This window comes from Chiloscyllium plagiosum, chromosome 29 (assembly GCF_004010195.1).
Source record: "Chiloscyllium plagiosum isolate BGI_BamShark_2017 chromosome 29, ASM401019v2, whole genome shotgun sequence".
Taxonomy (NCBI): Eukaryota; Metazoa; Chordata; class Chondrichthyes; order Orectolobiformes; family Hemiscylliidae; genus Chiloscyllium; species Chiloscyllium plagiosum.
Window position 1 is genome coordinate 40,284,414 of NC_057738.1, and position 25,409 is coordinate 40,309,822.

A 25,409-nucleotide genomic window follows, 5' to 3' on the forward strand; every position below is an offset into this window, starting at 1 on the left:
CTGCCCATCTCTGAGATTCTACTAACTGAGTAGTCTGAGCAGATCACGCTGGTAAACCAAAAAAGTATCAGTTTACACTTGCAATGTCCCACAAACTGAAATCTCAACTATCAACAGATTTAAAAATGGAAATGGGCAAGGGAAGAGCTAAGATGTAATGTGGTGTGAATGGCATTCAATTAGAAGTATGGAGAGTATCTAAAAGGGATTAAATAATGGGAAAGTGGACAAGGAAAAAGCCTCTATTTAATTCTAATACTGAAAAGGATCATAAAGACATACTGACAAAACATTGCACCTAATCTCAGCTCTTTGTTTTAATTCATACAAACATGAGCAAGGAACAAGGTGAGGCTACTTGACCATTCGAGCCTACTCCAAACCCTTCAATAAGAACATGTCTGATCTGGTTTTAACCTCAACTCTACATTCCTGAATACCCTCAGTAATCTTCCATCCGTTTCGCTAATTTTCTCCACTTGTTCATTTCTCCACCTTTTGACCTTTCCATCTTTTTCTACACCGCTTTCCATCTTTTCAACATTTACTTTTTACTCCTGCCTTTCCATTTTTCCCTGCCTCTCTCTCTATCACCCAATCTGCGAGGGCGCTGTAAAAGTCTAAACCGCTACCAAGTAGACTGTAATTGCAATTTTCCATGTTGAATAAAATATTGTCACTCGCAAATTATTGTGGGTACTCCTGACACAAAAATGCAATTGATCAACTCATGGACGACTGGAGTAAAACAAATGCCAAAAAAACCATCATGATACTTCCAACAAATGAACATTATACACTTATTGTAGAGAAAGCCTCAGTAGGAGCTAACAAAATGCCAGGAAAGGCTATCATTCAACTTTCAAATTCCATAATCAGTGACTGGGAATAAAATGCACCTTCTCTTCTTTCATTTTGGAACAGAATAAACAAAAAAAATCAGTTCCTACCTCGTGAATTATTTGCTGAAGAAGTTAAAGGTTTTTAGCTTTAATTTGTCGAAAGCAAGTGTCCCTTTGCTTGTAACAGGTCCTGTATGTTGTGGCTGGGAGCAAGACAGTCACCAAGAACACTCAACTCTGCAGTTCCTTAACGCAGCTGCCTCTGAAATAATTCAAAACCTTCTGACAGTCAAATCGACTTTCTTTGGCAAGAGATCTGGAAGAAAAGCCAATCAGAGCAAACAATGTTTTTAAAGTTGGCGGGAGAGTGGATGGAGCTGGCGGTCGGGAGCAGTTTTCCTTTTCAGTGACTAGTTGGGATACAAATTACATTCAGAAATACACGAACTCCAGCCACCAGTAATAGTGAGGCAGACACTAAACAAATGATGATGCAAACACAAGCTAGCATGGGAGGACTGAAAGAACAAAGAGACCTACTTCACGTTTAAGCATTTGCAAGTCAAGTGAAGGAGACATCTATAGTACTCAAAGACAGCCACAACAAAATCAGCCCTGTAACCCATCACGTTTTCAAATATTTGTTACAAGTGCCTTCCAATTTTCAAAACCATCTTTTTTTCTAAATGTCCTTTCATTATTTTTCTATTCAGTGCAAAAGTCTCTTCACTGGGAAATGAAGGAAGTTGACTTCAGCATTTTCCAGTGTTTTGTTAAGATTCAATAGAACAAAGGACAGCCATTAGGTATAACAAGACTTTATGAAAGAAACATTGTTCTGAAAAGATGATCATTTGGGAAAGAAATTGCTTTTAAGAAAACGTGGCTTGATTTTTGTGGTTATCTTGTCAAAACTGTTCTCTATTTGAACTGTGAGGAAGGAAATATTCCCATTTCCTCCAAAAAGTGGGACCTCTATTTTTAAAGGAATAGTGAAAAACAGGAATTTATTGTTCCAGATAGGTCAAAATTCACATAATGGCATCTGAATGCAGTATAGCCAGATGGTGATGGTTGATGAAAAGCTTTATTTGCTTTTTTTTAAATGCTCCTTTATTGACCAAACATTCTTTATCTTCCCTTTGCGCTATTAAGTCACCTCATTTTTCTAGCCTTTCTTTCCCTCGTATGCTATGTTCTCAGTAAGTCTCCAGCAGTTTAGTAGCCCAGGCAATCTGTCTCCACATGCCTGACTGATCCAGCAGAAAGGACTGTCTCCTTTTGTCCCTCCCACCCTGATGACCCCCAGCCCCATACAAAATGGCTGGGTGGTCTTCTACTCCAGAAGGCTGCCTATGCAGTAGCAGCAAAGTAATAATTACCAGAACAAATCGAATAGGGGTTTATTCTGGGCCCCTCTTTTCACTGTGAAAACGGAGGGAATGGAGGTACAAGACCAACTGTGGCTCCCTACAATGCAGCATAGAAATAGATTTGATACAGTCACCATGCAGACAAGTATAAGGGCACGGTAAAACAAAATCCACACACGTTTACATCAGAAAACTAGGATTGGACAGGAGGTGTCAGGGGAGGACATAAATCTAGGTCAGAATTCGCAGCAGTTGTAGAAATGTTGAAAGATTGCTTTATTTTATTGGACAGGGATCTGAAGGACTGCCAGAAATCCTTTGGAGGAAGTGACCATTTCTGAAGTAGTTTGAGATCTGGAGCCAGGAGGGAAAATCTTAACGAAACCAATCATCATCTCGTATTGTTGATTTAGTTCGAGGCTTCTGAGGTCAATTGAAGTTGATTCTGCAATTTGCGCAGGCTCAGTTATCAAAGCTTGTTAATCAGGATGTAGGAAATGGGAGCAAGAGTAGGCCATTTGGCACCTTGAGTCAATCAGTAATATCATGGCTGATCTTCTATCTCAAATTCATTTTCCTACCTTATCCCCCTATCTCTCTATTTCCTCAAAATTGAATAATCTTTGTCTTGAATACACTCAATAACTGAGCACCCTGAGCTCTGGAGAATTTGAAATATTCACAGCTCTCTGTGTGAAGAAATGTCTCCTCATCCGAGTTCTAAATGACTGACCCTGTAATTCTAGTCTCACCAGGCAGGCTCTCAGTTCTTTCCCTGTCAAATGTTGAGACTATTTTGTAATCATATAGAACAATTTTACTTGAGGTAGCATGGTTAAGTAATTTTTACCTCCATTCAAGATCACCATTAACATCTAGAATAGAAAGAAAACCTTAGCACCAAATTGGCTGAACACATATTATGTATATTATTCTGAGAGCCCCATTTCTCCCTTTCCACAATGAGTGATAATTCACATTGAAAGATATTTCGTTCCAAAGTGACATTCCCTTTCTCTAAACACACTGATGAAACTTACTGGCTTTCTATGAAGCAGCCATTTCTGTTTTAAACTCTTATTTCAAGGAAAATTTCATATCATTGGTTTGTTCTCCAGAAGGTAGCTATGACAAAGCTGGGGAATGACTTGTATGGTATTTGTGGTCTGTGCACTGCTATATATAATATATATATCCCACAAAACTGGGATCATCTCTACATTGCTGAGAGTCTACAACTGGTGTGTTTACAGCACTTAAAAAAAATCTCTTCAATTACAGGATTTCTCCACACATCGAACATTTAGACTTCTCAGGTCTATCCCTGAAAGCTTCTGTTTAATTTAGCTCTCAAGGGTGCTACCCAATCAAGCACAGTAAATGTAGATCAGGGAACATATAAACTCATTCAAAGAAAAATCAATCAAATCATTGAATATTACAACAATCAGGCTTCATTCTTTGATTTTACTGTGGAGGAGGGGTTTTGGGGGTGTTTGTGATTCCTGTTCCCTTTTAAACACATACACTTCTATAGCATTATATAAAACAGATCAAAAAGAATTTTATGCAGAAATGATTTTTCCTATTTGTAGCGCTAATTTGTTGGTGAGTGTTCCATTGTGTCTATGACTGAAAAGTAACTCAAAATGATGAAGTCATATATCAATGGTCATTAGGGATTTTTTTGGATAATACATAATACTCTAACATTCCCTGAAGATGACGGTTACTATAGGAACTGATGCAAACTGTTTTTCTTTGTTTTCAAGCACATTAGTGCCTGTAATCCTGAAAGGCATTATCATGCCACTGATGTAAAGCATCCTCCAGAGGACAGCAAAACATCCTGAACCTCAAACTTACAGTGGACCAGGTTCCTCTCATAAGGAATAACCCTTCCGGGGCCCAGGGAGTGTCAGGGACTTAGGACACAGTCGTGCTCAAGTTGTGTAACAAAATCTGACCAAGGGATGGATGAACTTTCTACTGACTACAGAATCCTCACACCAACACCACCACCCTCATTCCACCCAGTTGGTGTCTATGCTCATTGTCAGAAACCTGTCAATGGCCATTTCCTGTCTTCCTTGCACATTTGGCCCAATATCTGTGTGACAGACTCAACATCCCAGGTGAAAAAGTAACATTCTATGATTGTGCCGGGTGGCATGGTGGCTCAGTGGTTAGCACTGCTGCCTCACAGTGCCATGGGTCTGGGTTCAATTCCAGCCCTGGGTGGTTGACTGTGTGGAGTTTGCACATTCTCCCCCATGAGTTTCCTCCCACAGTCAAAAGATGTGCAGGTTGGGTGGATTGGCTGTGCTCAATTGCCTATAATGCCCAGGGATGTGCAGGCCAGGTGAGTTTGCAGCAGGAAATGCAGGGTTACAGGGATAAGGCAGGGCTGCTAAATCAGGATGGGATACTCTTCAGAGAGTCTATGTGGACTCTACGGTGTGAATGGCCTGCTTCCACACTGTAGGGATTCTATTCCATGATCAGATGCTTTCAGATTTACCAGAATGGTTTGTGGCATTTCAAATCGCTGTTGTTTGCTCTCTGAGGAACTTAGGAAACACAGAAATATAGGAGTAGGCCATTCAGCCCCTTGAACCTGTTCCAGTGAGATCAGACTGATCCATTTCTTAACTTTGTTCATCTACTGTGCCTCCTTTTCCTATTTTACTCTTGACTAGCAATAATCTATCAACATCAGATTTGAAGTTATTAACTGAGCTGCCATATTTCGCTTTGCATGTGTGAGCTATGCATTCTGTTATCACAGTTTGAATGAAGTAACATTTCTCTGCTGAGGACCTTGCCTCTGAGTTTGCTTTGTTTCTTTGGCCTAGTTGGCTCCACCAATTGCAGAGCTTACTTGGTTTCGATCCCACTGTCACAGGAGCTGAAGCGACCAGAAGCAGACAGTATCCGTGAGCGAATCAATGCCTCATGCATTAATTGCCCAATGAAAAAAAAAATGGCAAAATCAAAAACCAAAAGTACTGCAGATTCTGGAAATCCAAAACCAAAGCAGAAATTGCTGGAAAAGCTCAGCAGGTCTGGCAGCATCTGTGGCGAGAAATCAGAGTTAATGTTTCTGATCTAGTAGGAGAATGTTGGATTTTATACAGTAGATAGGGTGGAGGTAGGGGTTAAGGAGAAAACAATAATGGAGAGAGAGCCCAAAGAGAGAGAAGGGCAGTTGGACAAACAGGAGTGTATAATGGTCAGCCTGGGAGAATGACTGGCTGCTAGTGGGACTGTTAATGGCTAACAATAGATAGTGTGTAATAGTAGACCCCCTCTCCCCTCTCCACCCACACTGGTCACAGTCAATGCTTCAAGAAGACCATTATTGTGCTGATGCCAAATAAAATCTGGCAACATGCCTTAATGACTACCACCCAGTGGCTCTGAGATGCACCATTATAGAGTGCTTTGAGAGGTTAGTAATGATCCCAAACAATGACGAGACAGAGTACAGGGTAGAGACAGCTTAATGGCATGGTGTAAAGATGACAATCTCTCCCTCAATGACAGCAAAATGAAGGAGCTGGTCATCAACTTCAGGAAGCAGAGTGGAGGACACGCCCCTGTTTGTATCAATGGTGCTGAGGTGGAGATGCCCGAGAACTTCAAGTTGTTAGGAGTAAGTATCATCAACAATCTGTCCTGGTCCATTCGCGTCGACACTACAGTCAAGAAAGTACAACAATGGCTCTACTTCCTCTGAAGGCGAAGGAAGTTCAGCATATTCACAAATACACTTACCAATTTTTATAGATGTCCCATAGAAAGCATTATTCCCAGATGCATCACAGCTTGGTACAGCATCTGCTCTGCCCAAGACTGCAAGAAATTACAGAAAGTTGTGAATGCAGCCCAGTCCATCACAAAACTAGCCTTCTTTGCATTGACTCCGTCTACACTGCTCACTGCCTTGGGAAAGCAACTAACATAATCAAAGACCCCTCCCACCCCAGTTATACTTTCTTCTACCCTCTTCCATTGGGTAGAGGATACAAAAGTTTGAAAACACATACCAACAGATTCAAGAACAGCTTCTTCCCTGCTGTTATCAGACTTATGAATAGACTTGTCATATATTACAGTTGATCTTTCTCTGCACCTTCTCTGTAGCTGTTACACTATATTCTGCAGTCTGCTCTACCACCCTGATGTACTTATGTAAGGTATCATTTGTCTGGTTAGCATGCAAAATATTTTCACTGTATCTTGTTACATGATAATAATAAATCAAATCAAATCCCCCCACGTCAAAATTTACTCTTCCCTCATGAGTTGGTCATCCAGACAATTAGCAGAGAAGATCTTGCAATGTCGGTTCCTCATGTATCAACTGTGTGCTAGCACCACAGGATTGTCCCCCTGGATGAAGTTCAGCAACTAGCCCATTCCAGAAACCTCAGGGCTGAGAGGCATCAAGTTTATTCGATGGCATTATTGTCAGTTGAATGGGCAAAGCAGAACATGATTCATGAGTATTAGTGGCTCCAGTTCAACTGAAGTAAGATGGTTTGGTGCTTAATAAGGTCAAACGTTTATGGCTTGTCATATTGACTTTCTAATGTGGGGAGTGACAGCAACTGGAGAAAGGCCCACACACAACAATATCAAAGCCACTTCTGACCCAGTTTAATGTGAAAGAGTCGGCATCGTTCCACAATACTGTTAACTTTGATCACACATTCATCCCAAAGTACTCAGAGACTGTGAAGCATCTGTGGAATCAACTGTGCATAGGTGTATAATGGGATCAGGCAATCACACAGAACTTTGATGCGTGAGGGGTGAAAGAAGGATCTCCACCATTTCATTCTGCACAAGTAAGCATAAACTAGATAATTGTGTAAACGTTGAGTTTATGAGACTGAATTTTTGGGCATAAAAGTTGGGCCGTTTACTTTTGTACAAGCGAATCTTTCAAAGGCTTGAAATCCATGCTGGGTCTTCAGAAGTGCTGGTTGCTAGCCGTGGTGCTGAATTTGACAAACCTGGCTTTCCTAGCCTCTCTACTGGTGTGTCTAATGGTAAAATGATAAAAAAGCAATGGTGAAAAACGATTCTGCAGAAAGTCACCACCAAACTTGCTCCCAACCTTGCACAAGGTAATTGAAACACTATGGATATTTAAGCTCTAAATTCAGGTATCGGGATTGACTATTGCTTGAATATATATGGAATGTTGCAACAGATGCTTCAGGAAATTTGATTGGAGCTGTGCTGACTTCACATCGCAGGAACTGAATGCCCAACCATTTATATGCCTCAGCAATGTCAGAAACCGAGCACAAGCACTCCACTGGTCAATGTGAAGCTCTCGCAGTGTGTACACTTGTGAACACTGGCACTGTATCTCCAATCTCTGCATTGAGCACAATGCTCTGACTCCCTGTCAGCAGAAACCCCCACTGCCTTGTCCACTTTCTCCTACAACCTTTGGGTCCAGTGTGCAAAATGAGGGCAAACTTGGTCAACCTTGACCTGTTCTGTCCACTTGGACACTGGTCTAGAATGCACTGTTTAGAAATGTGGTGAGGCAGGTTCAATTGAGGCGATCAAGTGGGGCATTGGATGGTAATTTGGATAGAAATGGTATGCTTGGAGATGGGAAAAAGACAGGAACTTGTCCCAAAGGAATAGAACTGGTGGAGGAACGATGGGCTGAATGGCCCCTTTCTGTTCCATAACAATTCTGTGATTTTGTAAGAGAGAGAGTGAGGTTTCAGTAGAGCATCATCTCTGGAATGGATGGCTGAGCCAGTCAAGTATCCAACTTGCAGGAGAGTCAAGAGGTGAAAGTGAGGACTGCAGATGCTGAAGATCAGAGTCAAGAGTGTAGTGCTGGAAAAGCACAGCCAGTCATGCAGCATCTGAGGTGCAGGAGAATCGGCATTTTGAGCATAAGCTTGAAATGTCGAAATGTTTCAACCATGAGCTGATTCCTGATGAAGAGCTTATGCTCGAAACAATGACTCTCCTGCTCCTCGGATGCTGTCTGACTGGCTGTGCTTTTCCAACACCACACTCTTCAACTCATTGCAGAAGAGTCATACTGGACTCGAACCATTAACTTGGTTACTCTCTCCTCAGATGCTGCCAGGCTTGCCGAGTTTCTCCAGCATTCTATGTGCTTGGGATTATTCCCTCCTGCTCATACTGAATCATACTTACTAAATTTTAATAACGATTTGAAGATAGTGCTTACCTCCTGCAATGGCACTGACCCAGGACATCTGTGCTCTTGGCGTGTGTCTGGAACCGGAAATCAGTGCCAACTGCCCTTCCTCACTGTATTGCCAACACATTGCCAAGTGAGGTGGTGACCGGATGTAAGTGATTCTTTCTCCTCTCATTGAAAGAAGGATCTCATTGACAATGCCATGCTGTAAGAGATGTGTACTCACTGAACAATAATGGAAACACAGTTTGCAATTGGTCTGGCCAGGGCTATGTTACTGAAGTTACAGGTGGTATCACTGACAGTGAGATTGCAGGCACTACAAATGCATGGGTGGTGAATGCACTCCCTGCAGTGTGGGCGCCAAAAAATGCTGCATGAATGATAAATGTTTGTAAATAATATACAATAGCATTTTTGTTTCTTTGAATCATTATTGTTCATGAACCAACCACTGAAGGAGGTGCATTCGAAACTAGGGGAGGCAACAGCCCTAGTGATATTGTCACTAGAATATTAATCCAGAAACTCAACTAATGTTCTGGGGACCCAGGCTTGAATTCCACCATCTGCCATGAAACCCAACTGGACTCACCACGTAAACACATTAGCTACAAGAGCAGTTCAGAGGCTAGGAATACTGTGGGGAGTAACTCACCTGAGTTCTATAAGCCACAAGTCAGGAGTGTGATGGAATATTCCCCACTTGCCTGGATGGGGGCAGCTCCAACAATACTCAAGATGCTTGACACCATTCAGGACAAAGCAGCCCCTGCAGGATTTGCACCACATCCACAAGCATCCACTCCCTCCACCACCAATGCTCAGTAGCAGCAGTGTGTACTATCTACATGATGCACTGCAGAAATACACATAAGACCCTGAGGCAGCACCTTCCAAACACACAACCTCTGGTGAACTGGCTGGTGTAGGTGCACCTTGCATGTATGAGTGTTTACCTTTAAAGGACTCCATGTGCTATGTGTGTACAATGCTATGGTTCTGCCCGCCTGTTCGATTGCTGTGGGTCTGCTTTGCTACTTATCATGTGTTTTCCTGGTTTAAATGAACTAACTCACAGAAGTAATCAATCCCCGACAAGAGGTTCATTATGAGAACACTATCACTAACATGTCAACCACCTGATGAAGGAGCAGCACTCCAAAAGCTATTGCTTCCAAATAAACCTGTTGGACTATAACCTGGTGTCGTATGATTTTTAACTTTATCAGCAGTATGTCGGTCCTTTTGTTTTTCATGAGCAGGTCACTGGCCATCCATGTGAGGTTCAATTTCTGTTCTGGCTGAGGTAGACATCTGACTTGCCCCTTAATCTGTCCTGGCAGTGGCAGATGACAGCAAGTCATTAGTAGTAAAAGCAGCCAAGGAAACAGTTCAGCCAATATTAAAACAGGGACATGTCTTTGGACAAAGCATGTGAAAAATGTCTGAATCCAATTCATTAAAATGCATCTTACTTATTCCTTCTACTCTTCAAACTTTCATCCATACCACACATGCATCAGTCTAAACAGCAACTACCCCGTAATGTTTCTATGAATGCCCCTTTGCTAATTTGAACCTATCAAATTTGAGCTGTCTGCTCAGATACCACCATCATTCCTTAGTTTGGTCTCATTGGCACTTGCTTTGGGTGTTTGAGTTTAGCTGATTGGCTCAGTTAGAAACACCAATGTAGTACACTTCACTTTGTACTTCCCTGACACACCCCACCCCTCACCTCATTGTTTCCTACCTTTCAGTTAACTTCTCAACAAGTATTTTCCCCTGAATTTCAGTGACATTTGGGCTCAAGTGTCTGTTTTATTGGCGTGGAACATTGTCATTCAAAGTAAGACTTATCACAGATTATCTGGGCTATCACATCCTCAAAGATATCAAGGAAGATTGGACGGTGTTTAGCTCTAATAATTGATTCCAATAATTCACACATGACTAAGACAGTCTAATGACTCTGTAGTTATGTCTGACTTGTTACCCTATCCAGGGTTAGCCATGGGTTACTAATGCTATTTTTCAGAAGCATTTTTTTTACCTGCTCATTAACCTTTCAAATACATGTGCCATCTTCTGCCAACGTAGTGGATTTGGCCAATGAACTTGACAAATGAATCAACTATTCAGAAGGTGGCACTAAAACTTTCCCTGCCCTGGGACAAGGATAGGCAGGCTAGGAATTACAGCTTCAGTACCTAGAGAGCTCTTTCATCTGCCTTAATGTCAGGCAATCGTTCTCACTCACCTGAACAGGCAAAGTTCACTTAAACAATGGGCACTGAACACTGTCATCATTGTAATGCCCATCAATGCCAACTTTGTGAAATAGCAGCTTTTGTTTTCTGGTTCCTTTCCTGTGAGGACATTTTGCAGTTGACCTGCAAGGCTTCGTCAATGTAGATGGAATTCGCATGTTGTTTTGACAATGTGGTTGTGATATTTGTGGATGGAAGGAATGACCCACCATTCCTCTTTCTTTGGTTACCTTTAAGGATCTATTTGGTTTATGAAGGGAGAGCAACATCCTCTAGAGGGTCTAAACAAGAAGATGAGATTAGATTAGATTACAGTGTGGAAACAGGCCCTTCGGCCCAACAAGTCCACACCGACCCGCCGAAGCGAAACCCACCCATACCCCTACATTTACCCCTTACCTAACACTACGGGCAATTTAGTATGGCCAATTCACCTGACCCTGCACATCTTTGGACTGTGGGAGGAAACCGGAGCACCCGGAGGAAACCCAAGCAGACACGGGGAGAATGTGCAAACTCCACACAGTCAGTCGCCTGAGGCGGGAATTGAACCCGGGTCTCTGGCGCTGTGAGGCAGCAGTGCTAACCACTGTGCCACCGTGCCGCCCACTAAATGTCAGGTTAAAACAAGATGCTCTTGTTTTAACCTGACATTGTTTGATTATAAACAACTTGAGTATAATTACAATAAATAATTTTCAGTACATGCAAGTGGGCCATACTGAGCCCACTAAAATTTAAAATTAGTGTAATTATTAACACACTTGGGATTATTTAATGCATTTGTCCAATCATGAAATCACGTTTAAATGTTGGATACAGTGTTTTGGGTTTTGCAAGAGCAGGATGGTTTGTTATGGTTGGGACAAGCCATATAGATACTATAGTCACAAAAGCAGGCCAGAAGCTGTGCATTCTGTGTTGAGAAACCCACCTCCTCACTTTCCAAAGCCTGTCTACCTAAAACACCGAAATCAGCAGCATGGTGGAACACTCTCCAGCTGCCTGATGCTTAAGTGTAGCCCCAATTAACATTTAAGACAGTTGGTATCTTTCTGTATAAAGCAGCTCACTTAATTGGCACCCCAACCATCACCTTCAACATACACAGTGTGTCTCAATTACAAGATACATCATGACAAGTCACCAAGGCGCTTTCAACAACACCTTCCAAATCTGTAACGTCTACCATCAAGAAGCAGAAGGTCAGCAGATACACGGGAACACCATTACCTGCAAGTTCCCTTCCAAGCCACTCACCGTCCTGACCTGGAACTAGATTGCTGTTCCTTCAGTGTCACTGGGTCAGATTCCTGGATCTGAACAGCTCTACGGGTCTCCCTACAGACCACGTAAGGCAGTGGTTCATTTTTGGTTGCACATCACCATCTTCTTGATGGTCATCAGGGATGGACAACAAATATTGGACTTGGCAGCAATGTTCAAGGCACAAGAGTAAATTAAAAACAGATCACCATGTCTAATGGGGCCAACCGACATTGCTGCTGCAGTTCAAGAAGGCAACTCACCATCACTTTCTCTAGGGCAATTACAGACAGGCAATAAATACTTGGCCTTGCTGGCGAACACCCACATCTCATGAATTAATACAAAAAAGGATTGTTTTGGATTTTTCAGCAATTGTACTTTAAGGGCAAAATAACTTGCATTTTCCTTTCCTCCTGTTGATTACTTTGAGCAGAAGTCTGACTCTGTCACCTCCTTGTATTCACGTTTAAATATAAAGGAGATGTTGGGGAAACAAATGCTGAAGTGCTCACTAATGAGTGTTTAAGTATTCAAATTGACTTCTGTAGATGCCTCAGACGCAGAGCCAATGTGAACATCAACCTTGAAATGTCAGCACGCTGAAAATGACACAAGGGAGTGCAAACCCATTTGAATTTCTGTCACACTATGTTGCTTTGCATCATAAACAGTAATTGTCCTGAGGAATGAAACATTGATTTCGGTAATAGGTGTGTAACACGTGTTAGATTTCTCTTTTGAATATTCATCGCTAAATGGTTGCTGTGAATTGAAGCTTGAATCATATTTGTTGCACACATTCTGTCAATATTGAAAGCATCTTAAACCCCTATCAACAACTTTTAATGTCATAGAAATCTGAACAAGCCTTGATATTTCAAAGGTCAGTGGATATGTGCAATATGCAACAGCTCAGTTGCTTTGATATTATCCATTCTTCCAATATGTCTTTCAATTAGGCAATATACATCCAATGAGTCAATTTTCTGTATAATCTGTGGGTAACTGGCTGATCTACCAGATTCCTGTGATTGCTTACATTTATGGAATTTTCCATTAGATGGAATGACATCAGTTGAATGCATCATGTGTTATGTCTCATAGTCAGTGTGTTAGTAAATGGTTAAAAGACACTGTGTTCCTATATTTTTAAGAGTAATGCTTATTGTGTGATTATAGCATTGCACGTGACCTGGGGGTATAAAGGTCTCAGAATCCACCTTAATTAAGGCCACTTGAAGCACAACAGGCTTTTGAAAGTGTACTATTCTTTGTAATCCAATGTCTTAATGTTAACCCAGATATGAATGTATCAGTGAATGTAATATTTGTACATCTGGGTGAGCTGTAATAAATGTTCTGTTGGATCTTACAAAACCACATTATTTACATCCCAGTTTCCTACATAAGGAGGAATAACAGAAGCACCGTTGCAACAGATAAAGATACCCCCGCTGGAGGCAAAGCCCACAACACATCCATCGAAAGACATCTGGGCTTATGGAAACGATACATTAAGAATGGAAAGCTATCTGAAAGTATTATCTTCAACAGCAATTTCACACCAAAATTAGGGGCTAGGTTGTTGATGAGTTCCCGGTAGTTGGTGCTGAAAATGTGTTGCTGGAAAAGCGCAGCAGGTCAGGCAGCATCCAGGGAACAGGAGAATCGACGTTTCGGGCATAAGCCCTTCTTCAGGAAACGTCGATTCTCCTGTTCCTTGGATGCTGCCTGACCTGCTGCGCTTTTCCAGCAACACATTTTCAGCTCTGATCTCCAGCATCTGCAGACCTCACTTTCTCCTTCCCGGTAGTTGGTGGCCAAGTTAACGTTTGTCACAAAGGGTTGGAATTCTGCACAGAAGTAAAGTCTTAGCATAATGTTATAGTATTTGGTAAAATCAGTTTTAGAGTATTGTGTGCAGTCCTACCTCAGGAAGGACACATTTGGCCTGGTGGGAGTGTAACCAATGTTCATTGGTTCTGATGAGGAGGGATGGAGTTGGGTAGGCCTACATCCTCCAGCGTTTTGAAGAATGAGAGGTGATCTGATTGAAATGTGTACAGTTCTTCTAAGGAACTTGATGATAGAGGCAGTGAATATTTTTTCCCTTGGCTGAGGAATCTAGAATACAGAGTCACAGTTCTAAAATAATCACTTAGTTCAGAGATGAAGAGAGATTTCTTCAGTCATTAATTGCTGTACTGAGTCATTGTCAAGACAGGTTTTAGACTTACAAGTACAAAAGGTATAAATGAATATGGAGAGAGTGCCGGAAGGTCGGGTCGAGGCAGAAGATCAGCCATGACCTCGTTGAATGATATAGCAGACTTGACTGGCTAAATGGCCTGCACCTGCCCCGCTTTCATATGTTTTTGGTATTGATACTCCCACAAGAGTGTGCATCATTGCACTGTTTCCGCTTAGAGTTTGGGATCTATGGAAGGAACGAGCTTGTCTTTGAGCTATGGTGGGGATCAGTTCAGAGTTGGTGAACCCTGATGCCTGCAGCAGTCGCCCTCAATACTTCCCCAAGACAGCCTACAGCATTTAACCTTTAGATCCTATACTCAGATCCCTCTGTGGTCTCACTCATCCCTACCTCCAGCCTGACTACCCTCCCCTCAAATCCTCTAAATCTCATATTTCGTGCATCCTAACATTCTCACTTCACCAGATTTCAACCACCTGATCCCGACAGGCCTGCCCAGGTAGGCCCATTGTTTCTGCCTTCTGCTCCACAGAACTCATCCCTTTCTATCTCAATCTGATGTTTTTCACCCCCTGTCAAGTCTCTTTCCACTTTCATCCGTGATTCCTCCGAGGTAACATCAGTTTCAGAATTTCCAATTTGTGGGCACCAACTGCTTCCTCTTTCCCATGGATGTACAATCCCTTTACACGTCCATCCCCCATCAGGATGGGCCGAGTGAAGATGAGAAGGTGGTGGAAATTGTAAGCACAATGCCTAAACTTTTCCAATTCCAGACGAGAAAGGGAAGCAGCATCAATGGTATTATCGATACACCAGAGAAATCTGGGTGGGGGCTGGAATAGGACTGGAACAAGGAATGTTGGTCTCAGAGCTCTCTGATCCTTCCTGGAGTAATAGTCTGAACCATCCCCACCCACCACCACGTCCTCTGTCCGGCTGAGCTCATCCTCACTCCAAACTTCCTTTTTAACTCCTCTCACTACCTTCAGGTCAAAGGGGTGGCTATGCATACCCACATGGGCCCCAGTGATGTCTGGCCCTTTGTGGGGTATGTGGAACATTCCTTGTTCCAGTCCTATTCCAGGCTCCACCCACATTTCTCTGGTTAATCGATAATATCATTGGTGCTGCTTCCCTCTCTCATCTGGAATTGGAAAAGTTTAGGCATTGTGCTTACAATTTCCACCCCCCCTTCATCTTTGCTTGGCTTATCTCTGAGTCCTGGTTGAAACTTTATTGCTGGAACAGCACAGCAGGTCAGGCAGCATCCAGGGAACAGGAGATTCGACGTTTCGGGCACAGGCCCTTCTTCAGGAATGAGAGGCAGAGAGCTTCTTCAAGGAAGGCATCCTTGTAAGAGGATTCGCAGTAGGTTGAAATCTTCGAGGAGAAAGTGAGATCTGCAGATGCTGGAGATCAAAGTTGAAACTTGATTGCTGGAACAGCACAGCAGGGTTGGAGGGTTTCCAGTCGGAAGATAAGACGCTCCTCCTCCGACCGTCGGGTTGTTGTGGTTTGGCGGTGGATGAGTCCAATGACCTGCATATCCTCGGTGGAGTGGGAGGGGGAGTTGAAATGCTGTGCTACAGGTTGGTTGGGTTGGCTCTCTGAATCGCTCCGCAAGTAGGCGGCCTGTCTCCCCAATATAGAGGAGGCCACCCCGGCTGCAGCAGATGCAGTAGATGATGTGGGTAGAGGTGCAGGTGAATCTGTGGTGGATATGGAAGCTTCCTTTGGGGCCTTGGAGAGAAGTGAGGGGGGAGGTGTGGGCGCAAGTGTTGCACCTCCTGCGGTTGCAAGGGAAGGTGCCGGGAGTGGAGGTTGGGTCGGTGGGGGGTGTGGATCTGACAAGGGAGTCGCGGAGGGAGTGGTCTCTACGGAAAGCTGATAGGGGAGGGGAGGGAAATATATCCTTGGTGCTGGGGTCTGTTTGGAGGTGGCGGAAGTGACGGCGGATGATGCGCTGTACATGGAGATTGGTGGGGTGGTAGGTGAGGACCAGTGGGGTATCTCTGAGTCCTCCCATTCCTTCCTTAATGTTTCCATTTCTGGGGTTAGGCTGGTCACCAATATCCACTACAAATCCACCGACTCCCATGGTTACCCTGATTATACATTCTCATACCCTGCTTCCTGTAAAGATGGGAATCGATTCTTCCAGTTCCTCCATCTCCATTGTATCTGTTCTGATGATGTCAATTTCGACAAGCGAGCCTCTGAAATGTCCATCTTCCTGAACTGAGGATTCTCCAGCACCATGGTAGACAGGGGCCTCAGCCAGGTCCGACCCATCTCTTGTACTTCTGTCCTCACCCCCTCTCTTCCTTCCTGCCTGCAACAGCCAAAGCGTTCCCCTTGTCCTTACCTACCACCCCGCAAGCATCATCATCATCCGGAGGATCGTTAGCTCCAGTTGCCTACCAGTTTAACACCCCACCCTGTTCCCTGGACAACATCTCTGTGTCAGGTTTGCTGCAGTGCCTCAGTGAAGCCCAGCGCCAGCTGGAAGAAAAGCATCTCATTTTCTGCTTGGGAACTCGAGACCCTTCTGGGTTCAACAATGTTAGGGCTTGAGCTCATTTCCCCATGCTTTCCTGCAGCCCACACACCAGGCCCTTGTCATTACACGGGGATCTACCCATTGTCAGCCACTAATGGTGTCCATTAGCAGCTATTCATTCTCCTAGACTGATCTTTACCCACTCCCCTGTCTGACCAACAGTCTTTCTCTCTCTTTTCAGGCTCTATCCCCACCTATCGTTTCCTTACCCACCCCACACCTTATCTACTGTATAAAAAAACAACTTGTCCCTGGCTACTATCAATTCTGAAGAAGGATTACTGGACCTGAAATGTTAACTCTGATTTCTCTCCACAGATGCTGCCAGACCTGCTGAGTCTCTAGCAATTTCTGTTTTTGTTTCTGATTTCCAGCATCTGCAGTTCTTTTGATTTTTCAGACTTTCCCTCCTCCTTTAAGACCCTCCTTAAAAACTGCCTTTTCTACAAAGCACCGTTCCTCATATTTCCTCATCTGATTCAGTGTGTTTTGAACATTAGTTCTTGAAGTAGGGCACTGTATAAATGCAAGTTATTGTAAGTGTGGAATGTTATGACTACAAGCTTATTTCTGTAAATACCTATTTTCCAGCCGTGGTCAAAGAATATATAATATTAAATGTAATTTATTTATAATTGAATAATTAACCACTCCTCACTCAATAAACTTCCTGAGCTCTTCCTTCCTGTTTAAGCAATGAATACCTCTATTCTCAATTTTAAAGGTCTGCTTCTTGTTTTCAAACCTCTCCATGACCTTGCTCCTCCCTATCTCTAATCTCCTCCAATCCCACGCCCCTCTGCTCCTGGTCTCTTGAGCATGCTTGGTTTTTGATTGTCCCCACATCTGCCTTCATCTGCCTGAGCCCGATCCCTCTCACTCTTATTCCTCCTTTAAGAGTATTCTGTGTTCTTGGAGCTCATACGTTTGCTTCATAATGCTAACATAAAGCTCTTGTTTTTATTTAAAATAATCAATTTATTTAGACATATTATGGCACATTTCCAGAGCCATCATATCCTGAAGTGAGGTTTGAATCCAAACCTTTCTTAGCCCAGAGGTAGAGTCACTAAAAATCTGGAATTAAGATTCTATGCTGACCATGAAACCATTATTGAAAAACCCATCTGGTTCACTCATGTTCTGGACAGGTCACTTGACCTGAAACATTAACCCTGATTTCTCTCCATAGATGCTGTCATACCCGCTGAGCTTTTCCAGCAATTTCTGTTTTTGTTCACTGATGTCTTCATAATGCTAACATGAAGCTCTTGTTTTTCTTTAAAATAACCAATTTATTTAGACATATTATGGCACATTTCCAGAGCCATCATATCCTGAAGTGAGGTTTGAATTCTTAGCCCAGAAGTAGAATCACTACTGCTGGGCAACAAGAACTTCCATTTTTGGGTAGGTCTAGCAGCATCTGAGAGAGAGACAGTTAATATTTCAACTCAACAATTCTGACAGTCAGTTGAAACATTAACATTTACTCTCTTTCCAGATGCTGCCAGACCTGCTGAGTTTCTCCAGCAATTTGTATTTTCAGATTTCCAGCCTCCTAGGGGGATGTGATGGCCTAGTGTATTATGACTGGAACATTCATCCAGTAACCCAGCTAATTTTCTGGGGATCCAGGCCATGGTAGAGGGCGAAAGTTAAATTCAATAAAATTCTTGACCGGAAACATTAAGCCCGATTTCTCTCCACAGATGCTGTCAGACCTGCTGAGTTTTTCCAGCAATTTCTGTTCTTATTCACTGATGTCTTTTATAGAAGTAAATTACCATCCTCACCTGGTCATAAATATGTGTATCATAGAAACAGAACTCTCAGTCCAAGAGGCTGAACAGGCTGGGGCTTTTTTCCCCTGGAGAATCGAAGGCTGAGGGGTGACCTTACAGAGGTTTATAAAGTCATGAAGGGCATGGAGAGGTTAAATAGACAAGATCTTTTCCCTGAGCTGGGGGAGTCCAGAACTAGAGGCCATAGGTTTAGGCGAGAGGGGAAAGATATAAAAAGGACCTAAGGGGCAACCTTTTCACCCAGAGGGTGGTGCATGTATGGAATGAGCTGCCAGAGGAAGTTGTGGAGGCTGGTAAAATTATAACATTTAAAAGGCATCTGGATAGGTATACGAATAGGAAGGGTTTAGAGGGATAAGGGCCAAGTGCTGGCAAATGGGACTAGATTAGGTTAGGATATCTGTCAGGCCTACATGTGACTCCAAACCCACAGCAATGCCGTTGACTATTAACTGCCCTCTAGGCAATTAGGGATGGACAATAAATGCTGGCCCACCCAGCAATGCCCTCATCTCAAGAATGAAATTTAAAAATCTGCAGTACCTTGTTTTATTTTTTTTATTTCGGATGCTTTATTTCATTAAAGGCACTTTATAAATACAAGTCATTGCTTCTGTTTGACTTGTCCATCCACTTTGGAGCTAACTTGAATATTTGCTTCTCTCCAACAATGCTAGTACTTTTGTATTTGCTTTTGTAATTTCAGAGATTGAAAATGTTTTCTTACACTGACAGGAACACGACTGAATTCTCTTAAGTGTAAAACATTTCTTCGGTATTAAGTGGTTCCCAGGGTTTGAAATCAAAACAATTCAAAAAAGTTATGAGGAATTGAAGAAGAGCAAACAATAGGCAGTTGCTTCGGTCTTTTAATCAATAATTCCTATTTATAAAGCTGTCTTAAAATAAGAATTTCTGCAGGTTGTATCTCCACTGCAGAACTTCACACGCCATCCAGTACGAATAAATAGTGCAGTGTTGTTTTCAACAGCGCGTGAAAATGATGCAATTCTAGTTTTCCAACCAAGACAAATTGACAAAGAGAAACTCCACACAGGCCACTAGTTACAGCGGGTGGAGTGGGGGGTGGGGGAGATGGTAGTTTGCTGAGGAGGACGCAGTTTATTATCTCTGCACCTGGTAGCAGGCTCTGTTGGGAACACCTGCTTTTAAAACCCATGAAAAGACTCCAGTTAGACTAGAGCGTGTAAAATTTAATTAAAACGAACAAAAGATCTCATGCATACAATTTGCCTGTTTCTTTCTTAGTTGGGGTACAAAATGCATTCAAGAGCAACTGGAGCAATCCTATGCTGATTTAAACAGTATAAATAAGGTGGTCACCTCAGCATTGATAGGAAACTAGAGCTCAATCTTCAATTAAAAACTGATTACAGTGCTTTTATAATGTCTCAAGAGAAACTGAAGGGTACAGTCCCAGACTTCCTTTGGAATGCAGAATTTTAAGATACCATATTCACCAACTTTTCACTTTGAATTTCCAGTTTGACCATATCTAAGCCAGTTCTTTCAGCTTATTGGTGAGGAGCTAGAAAAGCCCATTAAATGTTTGGTCGGGCTGCAGAACATTTCATACCCATCATTCCTAACGGTTAGATTCAACATTATCTTACGACTCAAAGTTAGGTTTGCTGTTTCAAATTTAAGAGAGCTTTTACATCGTAAACCTTTCACATAGGTCTGAACTTACCCAGCACATCAGTTAAGACTCATGAGGTATCACCTGCACTGGACATTTTAATTAATTCTAGGAATACAAATATTCCCCTCCTCCAACATAGGAACAGGGGTAGTCCATTCAGCCCCTCGGTCCTGTTACACCATTCGATGAGGTCATGGCTGATCTATAGCCTAACTCCATATATCTGCCTTTGGCTCATATCCTTTGCTTAACAAAAAAAACCCCTCAGATTTAAAACTAACAGCTGGTTTAGTATTTGTGGAAGAGAATTCCAAATATTTACCACCCTTTGTGTGTCAGAGTGATTTCTAACATCCCTCCTGAATGCTCTGGTTCTAATCCCCAGACTGTGCCCGTGGTTCTGGGATCCCCAGCCAGTGGAAATAGTTTATCTATATCCACTCTGTCTTTTCCTATTAATACCCTGAAGCAGTTACCACTCACCTTTAGTTGTCTTGAGAAAGTGAACGTCTTGAACAGCTGCAGTCTTTGGGATGTGGGTTTTTGGGAGGGGGTGGTGTTCCAGAATTTTGACCCAATGGCAGTGAAACAATAATGATATAGTCCCTTAGCCATTGTGTTCCCTTGTGCCTGTTACCCCTTGCATTTTTAGGTGGTTGTAACTTAGGGCGATACTGCTGAAGAAATGTGTTTTGGGGTCTACCCTGCAGATTGTTTGCGTTGCAACAACTGCTGCATCAGCTGTTGACCAGGTGGGCATCTTGTGAGGTACAGATATGGCACTCACCCAGGTAGTTGGAGGCTGATTTCAGACTCCCAGCAGGTACCTGGCAGGTGCTGGATGACCTCTGGGAGTCCGGAAGTGAATACCATCTCCAACCTCTGACTTGCTGCTGCAATCAGCTGAGCTTTTAGGTAATGGGTGACCTCAGTGACACTGATGGTGAGACTCTTGGCGTAATACCATTCGAAGTCAAGGGTAATGCCAAAGCCCTCTTGTTGGACATGATTGTTGCCTGGCACTGGTGTGATATGAATAGTACTTGCACTTCCAAAGTCTGGCTGCTGCCCAGACCTTGCTGCATAAGGCTCTGCACTTCTTTATTATCTGAACATGATGCCATCGCTGTGGAAGCACCACATCTCTGAGCTTCTGATGCAGAGAAGCCAATGGATCAAGTCTTGGGGGAAGGCAGTGTTACTGAACTTGTAATCTAGAGCCAAAAAGTGTGGTGCTGGAAAAGCACAGCAGCTCAGGCAGCATTTGAAGAGCAGGAGAGTCGACATTTTGAGTATAAGTCCTTCGTCAGGAAGATGGGAGGAAAGGAGCTGAGTAGCACAGTTCAAGAGGGTGGTGCAGAGTTAGAGGTTTAGGGCCATGTGAAATTGCCCATAGTGTTCAGGGAATTGTAGGTTAAATGCTTTAGTTAGGAGTAAATGTAGAGTAATACGGGAATGGGTCTGGGTGGGTTACTTTTCGGAGGGTCAGTATGGACTTGCTGGGCCGAAGGTCCTGTTTCCACACTGTAGGGATTCAATGAAAATCTGCTTCAGCTTTACTTTCTTGACAAATTTCCATCATTCCTTGATTCCCTTAATATCCAAAAATCAACTGATTGCGTAACACCGTAAGAAATTAGAACAGGAAGAAGGCCTTTTGGCTCCTCAATCCTGCTCCACCATTCCACAGTTTCGTGGCTGATCTAACAGTCCTCACGTTCACTTTGCTGCCCTTTCCCTATATCGCTTGATTCCCCAGCCCATCAAGAATCTATCTCAGCCTTAACTATACACAAGGACTTTTATACTCAGCTCTTTGTGACAAGGAGTTCCAAAGACTCTCCACTCTGAGGGAGGAAATTCCTTCTCATCTCAAATTGGTGTCCCTTTATTCTGAGAATTTTCCCTTTGGTCCTAGACTCTCGTATGAGGGGAAATATCCTCCCAATATTTACCCTGCCAAGCCCCTATATGTTTTAAACCTGTCTCAGTCTTGAAAATAGTCAATGACTGAGCCGACACAGCTTCCTGAGATAGAGAATTCTAAACATTCATAAACTGTACTGAGAGAAGTGTGCGTGGAAAATGGGAAAAGGTGGAGCAGGATGGAGATCAGGTGAATTGGAATTGCCAGTCTATTTTAGAGTGTGCCTGCTTTCTCTGTCTCCCACAATGCAACCTGAAATGTGACAGTCAGGTCTGGTTAATCGTGTTGTAGCTGCACTAACAGTGGTGCAGGAAACTGGGTCAACAAAGTGAAGCATCATAATTTTGACCCTGATGCATACGCACTGGAATTCATTGAACTGTAAACTCACAATACCCTGGCATGTGTAATTAAAAAGTCACTTCTAGAACAATGCTTGAAGATTTGTACAGAGGACATGTAATCAGATTTGTACTGTAACAATCCATACAGTTTATGAGTGAGACATGAATTATTGTCTTTCCCAGAGGTAGGTATGATAAATATTGTTAGGAATGATAAATATTGTTAGGGATATTTGTATCTCTCCTTGAATATTCAGTGGCAAACCTTCTAAATGTCAACTAAATTTTAAGATACACTTGCAATTTTGTAACTATGACAGACTACTCATTATAAACAACATCTCTGCTTTTTCAGCACCTCACTGCCCTACTATACATTTGCAGCAATTTCTGCCTTTATTTGAGGGAGGGACAATGAAGTCAGTCATTTGTGCTTTGTACTGTTGAATTTTCTTGGGAGTTAAAATATTACGTACAGCATCTTCTCAATGTTTCACGTTAAATTTGCCACCAGTCCTTGTTTCTATTCTACATGCTAAATGACTGACTATGTACTTCTGACATTTTCGCACTTAATTTTGCTTTGAAAGTTTTGTGATTAAAAAAATCAATTCCCAAAATTTATTAGGTTGATTAGTCAAAATGAGTAAATATTGCATTCTTTAAGTGTAGGTACTGAGCTATGTTTATCTGATAATGCTTTACATTTTTCCCCAAGAGACCGAGACACGTTTAAAACATATAGGATTATTAAAGGGATTGACAGGGTCAATGCTGAGAAGATGTTTCCCCTCATGGTAGAGTCTAGGACCAGAGGGCACTATCTCAAGAATAAACAACACCAACTGAAGACTGAGATGAGATCTATTTACTGGTTAAATTTGTGCTTTTTGCTTTTGTGCATCCAAATTAGGGGATTTTATATTTTTAAAAAATATACTGCAGTTAAACAGAACAAATTCCAAGCACCTCATTCACAACAGAAGAAAATAAATCTTTGATAATGACTTGCCTGAAATTTGACATTGCAGAAATGTTCTTTTCGCACAATACTGTAATAAATCTATTATATGTTCAGCACTATATGCTGGAAGTTGGGAAATAAAAAAGTCACTCAGATATTTTCTTATTTCCCGCCCACTCCCCCGCCTCATGGATCAAATTGCTAAAAGAAAGACAAGTTTCCTTGCACCAATTAAAGATTTGATCATGAAGCGGATGTCCTTTGCTCTTATATCCCCTGTTTCTGCCGTTGTTGAAGGAGGTTGTGATCTGTGTGCAAAACATGCAGCTGTTAATTTCAAAAGTGCTGCAACTGTCAGAAAGAGATTATAATTAAAAGGTGACTCTTGCTGAACAAAACATTCGAATTCAAAGGCTCAGTGGGTAAAGCCAGCAGCTGGTGGGATATTAAGCGAGACAGATGAAAAACATTCTCGGTGAGTTTCTGTTCTGTCGTGAACCCAAGCTGTTCCACCAGACATTCATTACAAAATATTACATCGTGCAGAGAGTACAAGTCTTCTCTGAGCCTGGTAGTGCCTCTACCTCAGAGCCAGAAGTCCAGGGTTTATTACCCACCTGCTCCAGAGGTAGGTAATAACATCTCTGAACAGGTTGATTGGAAAATCTCTAGGACATACAATACGGGTCCTCTTGTGGTGCAGTTTATCTCTGAGATAGGAACTGTGGGTTCATGTCCCACCTGCTACAGATCTGTGTCATAACATCTCTGGTTAAACAATATCTGCTTCAGGAAACTATAGATGGACAATAAATGCTGGCCTTGCCATTGAGGACTGTGTCTTGAACAATCTAATATTAACAACACAAGGGTTGTTGTGATGCATTTACCTCTGAGCCAGGAGGTTCAGGTTCAAGTTGAAATACCTCCACAGGGACCAGTGTCCCGTCACCCAGGCCCCCTTTATTTACACGTGGAGAGTACTTGACACTGATCCAGCTCCCTCAGAGCCAGCTCTCAGAGTGAACAGAACTTTTGGCACTCCTGTTCCTATCTGTCAGCCAGGGCTCCCTGATTGGATCGGGTTAACAGCTCAATCAGAGAACTCATATTCTATGAGGGCCACCTGGCTGACCTCATTACAGTCACTACATAAGTCCCACCTACTCCAGAGAAATGTAAGAATATCTCTGAGCAGGTTAATTAGGAAACTATCTGGGACATCCATTACAGGAGCAGGCCATTCAGCCCAACAAGTGCACGTCATTATTTATGTTCTGCACGACATTACTTGCACCCTTGTTCATCTAATTCCTCAAACATACCCTTCTGTTCCTTTCTCCTTCTTGTCCTTATTCAGATTCCCTTTGAAAATATCCATGCTATTCAAATCAACACTCCTTGTTGGAGTGAGTTCCACATTCTAAGCACTGTCTGGGTGAAGAACTGACTCCTGAATTCCACAGTGGAATTTTGTGATTGCGTAATCCTTATGGAATGTACTGCTGCTTTCTCCACAAGTGGCAGTATAATCCAAAAGTTGACTCAGGAAACCCCTTCCATAATCCTAAAGCCCTCTTTCAGGGTTTGCTCAGTCTTCCCTCTTCTAGAGAAAGGATACCCAACATGTTCAATCCTTCCTGATAGCTATAATCTCCCAGCTCTGGTATTGTCCTAGTCAATTCTTTTTGCATCTTCTCCAGTGCATTTCGATGATGGAGATAAGAACTGTTTACGGGTCTGGCAGGCAAGTAGCCATTGCTGAGTGCCTGGGATCAGAAACAAGAATGAACCATCCTTCTTTCTCCCAGAGATGGTGCAAACAATTGTAACACACCAACTGTCGGCCTGTTCACTCAACTCATTGAATAGTGTGGAGAAAGTGAGGTCTGCAGATGCTGGAGATCAGAGATGGAAATGTGTTGCTGGAAAAACGCAGCAGGTCAGGCAGCATCTAGGGAACAGG

At 42.6% G+C, this 25,409-nt stretch overlaps 1 protein-coding gene across 3 annotated transcripts in view; it reads right to left on the bottom strand.

Moving 5' to 3' along the window:
* Nucleotides 1–25,409, bottom strand: part of LOC122564555 (cadherin-20-like) — a 153,981-nt gene that overhangs the window by 75,420 nt on the left and 53,152 nt on the right. The window contains exon 2 of one of the 3 annotated variants that reach the window (XM_043719618.1): nucleotides 951–1,121. The exons of 1 other annotated variant lie outside the window; for it this stretch is intronic. The gene's annotated coding sequence lies outside the window, so the exon portion shown is untranslated. Of the gene's footprint in view, nucleotides 1–950; nucleotides 1,159–25,409 lie in introns of all 3 variants that reach the window. One more of the 3 variants, XM_043719617.1, reaches the window with a different exon arrangement.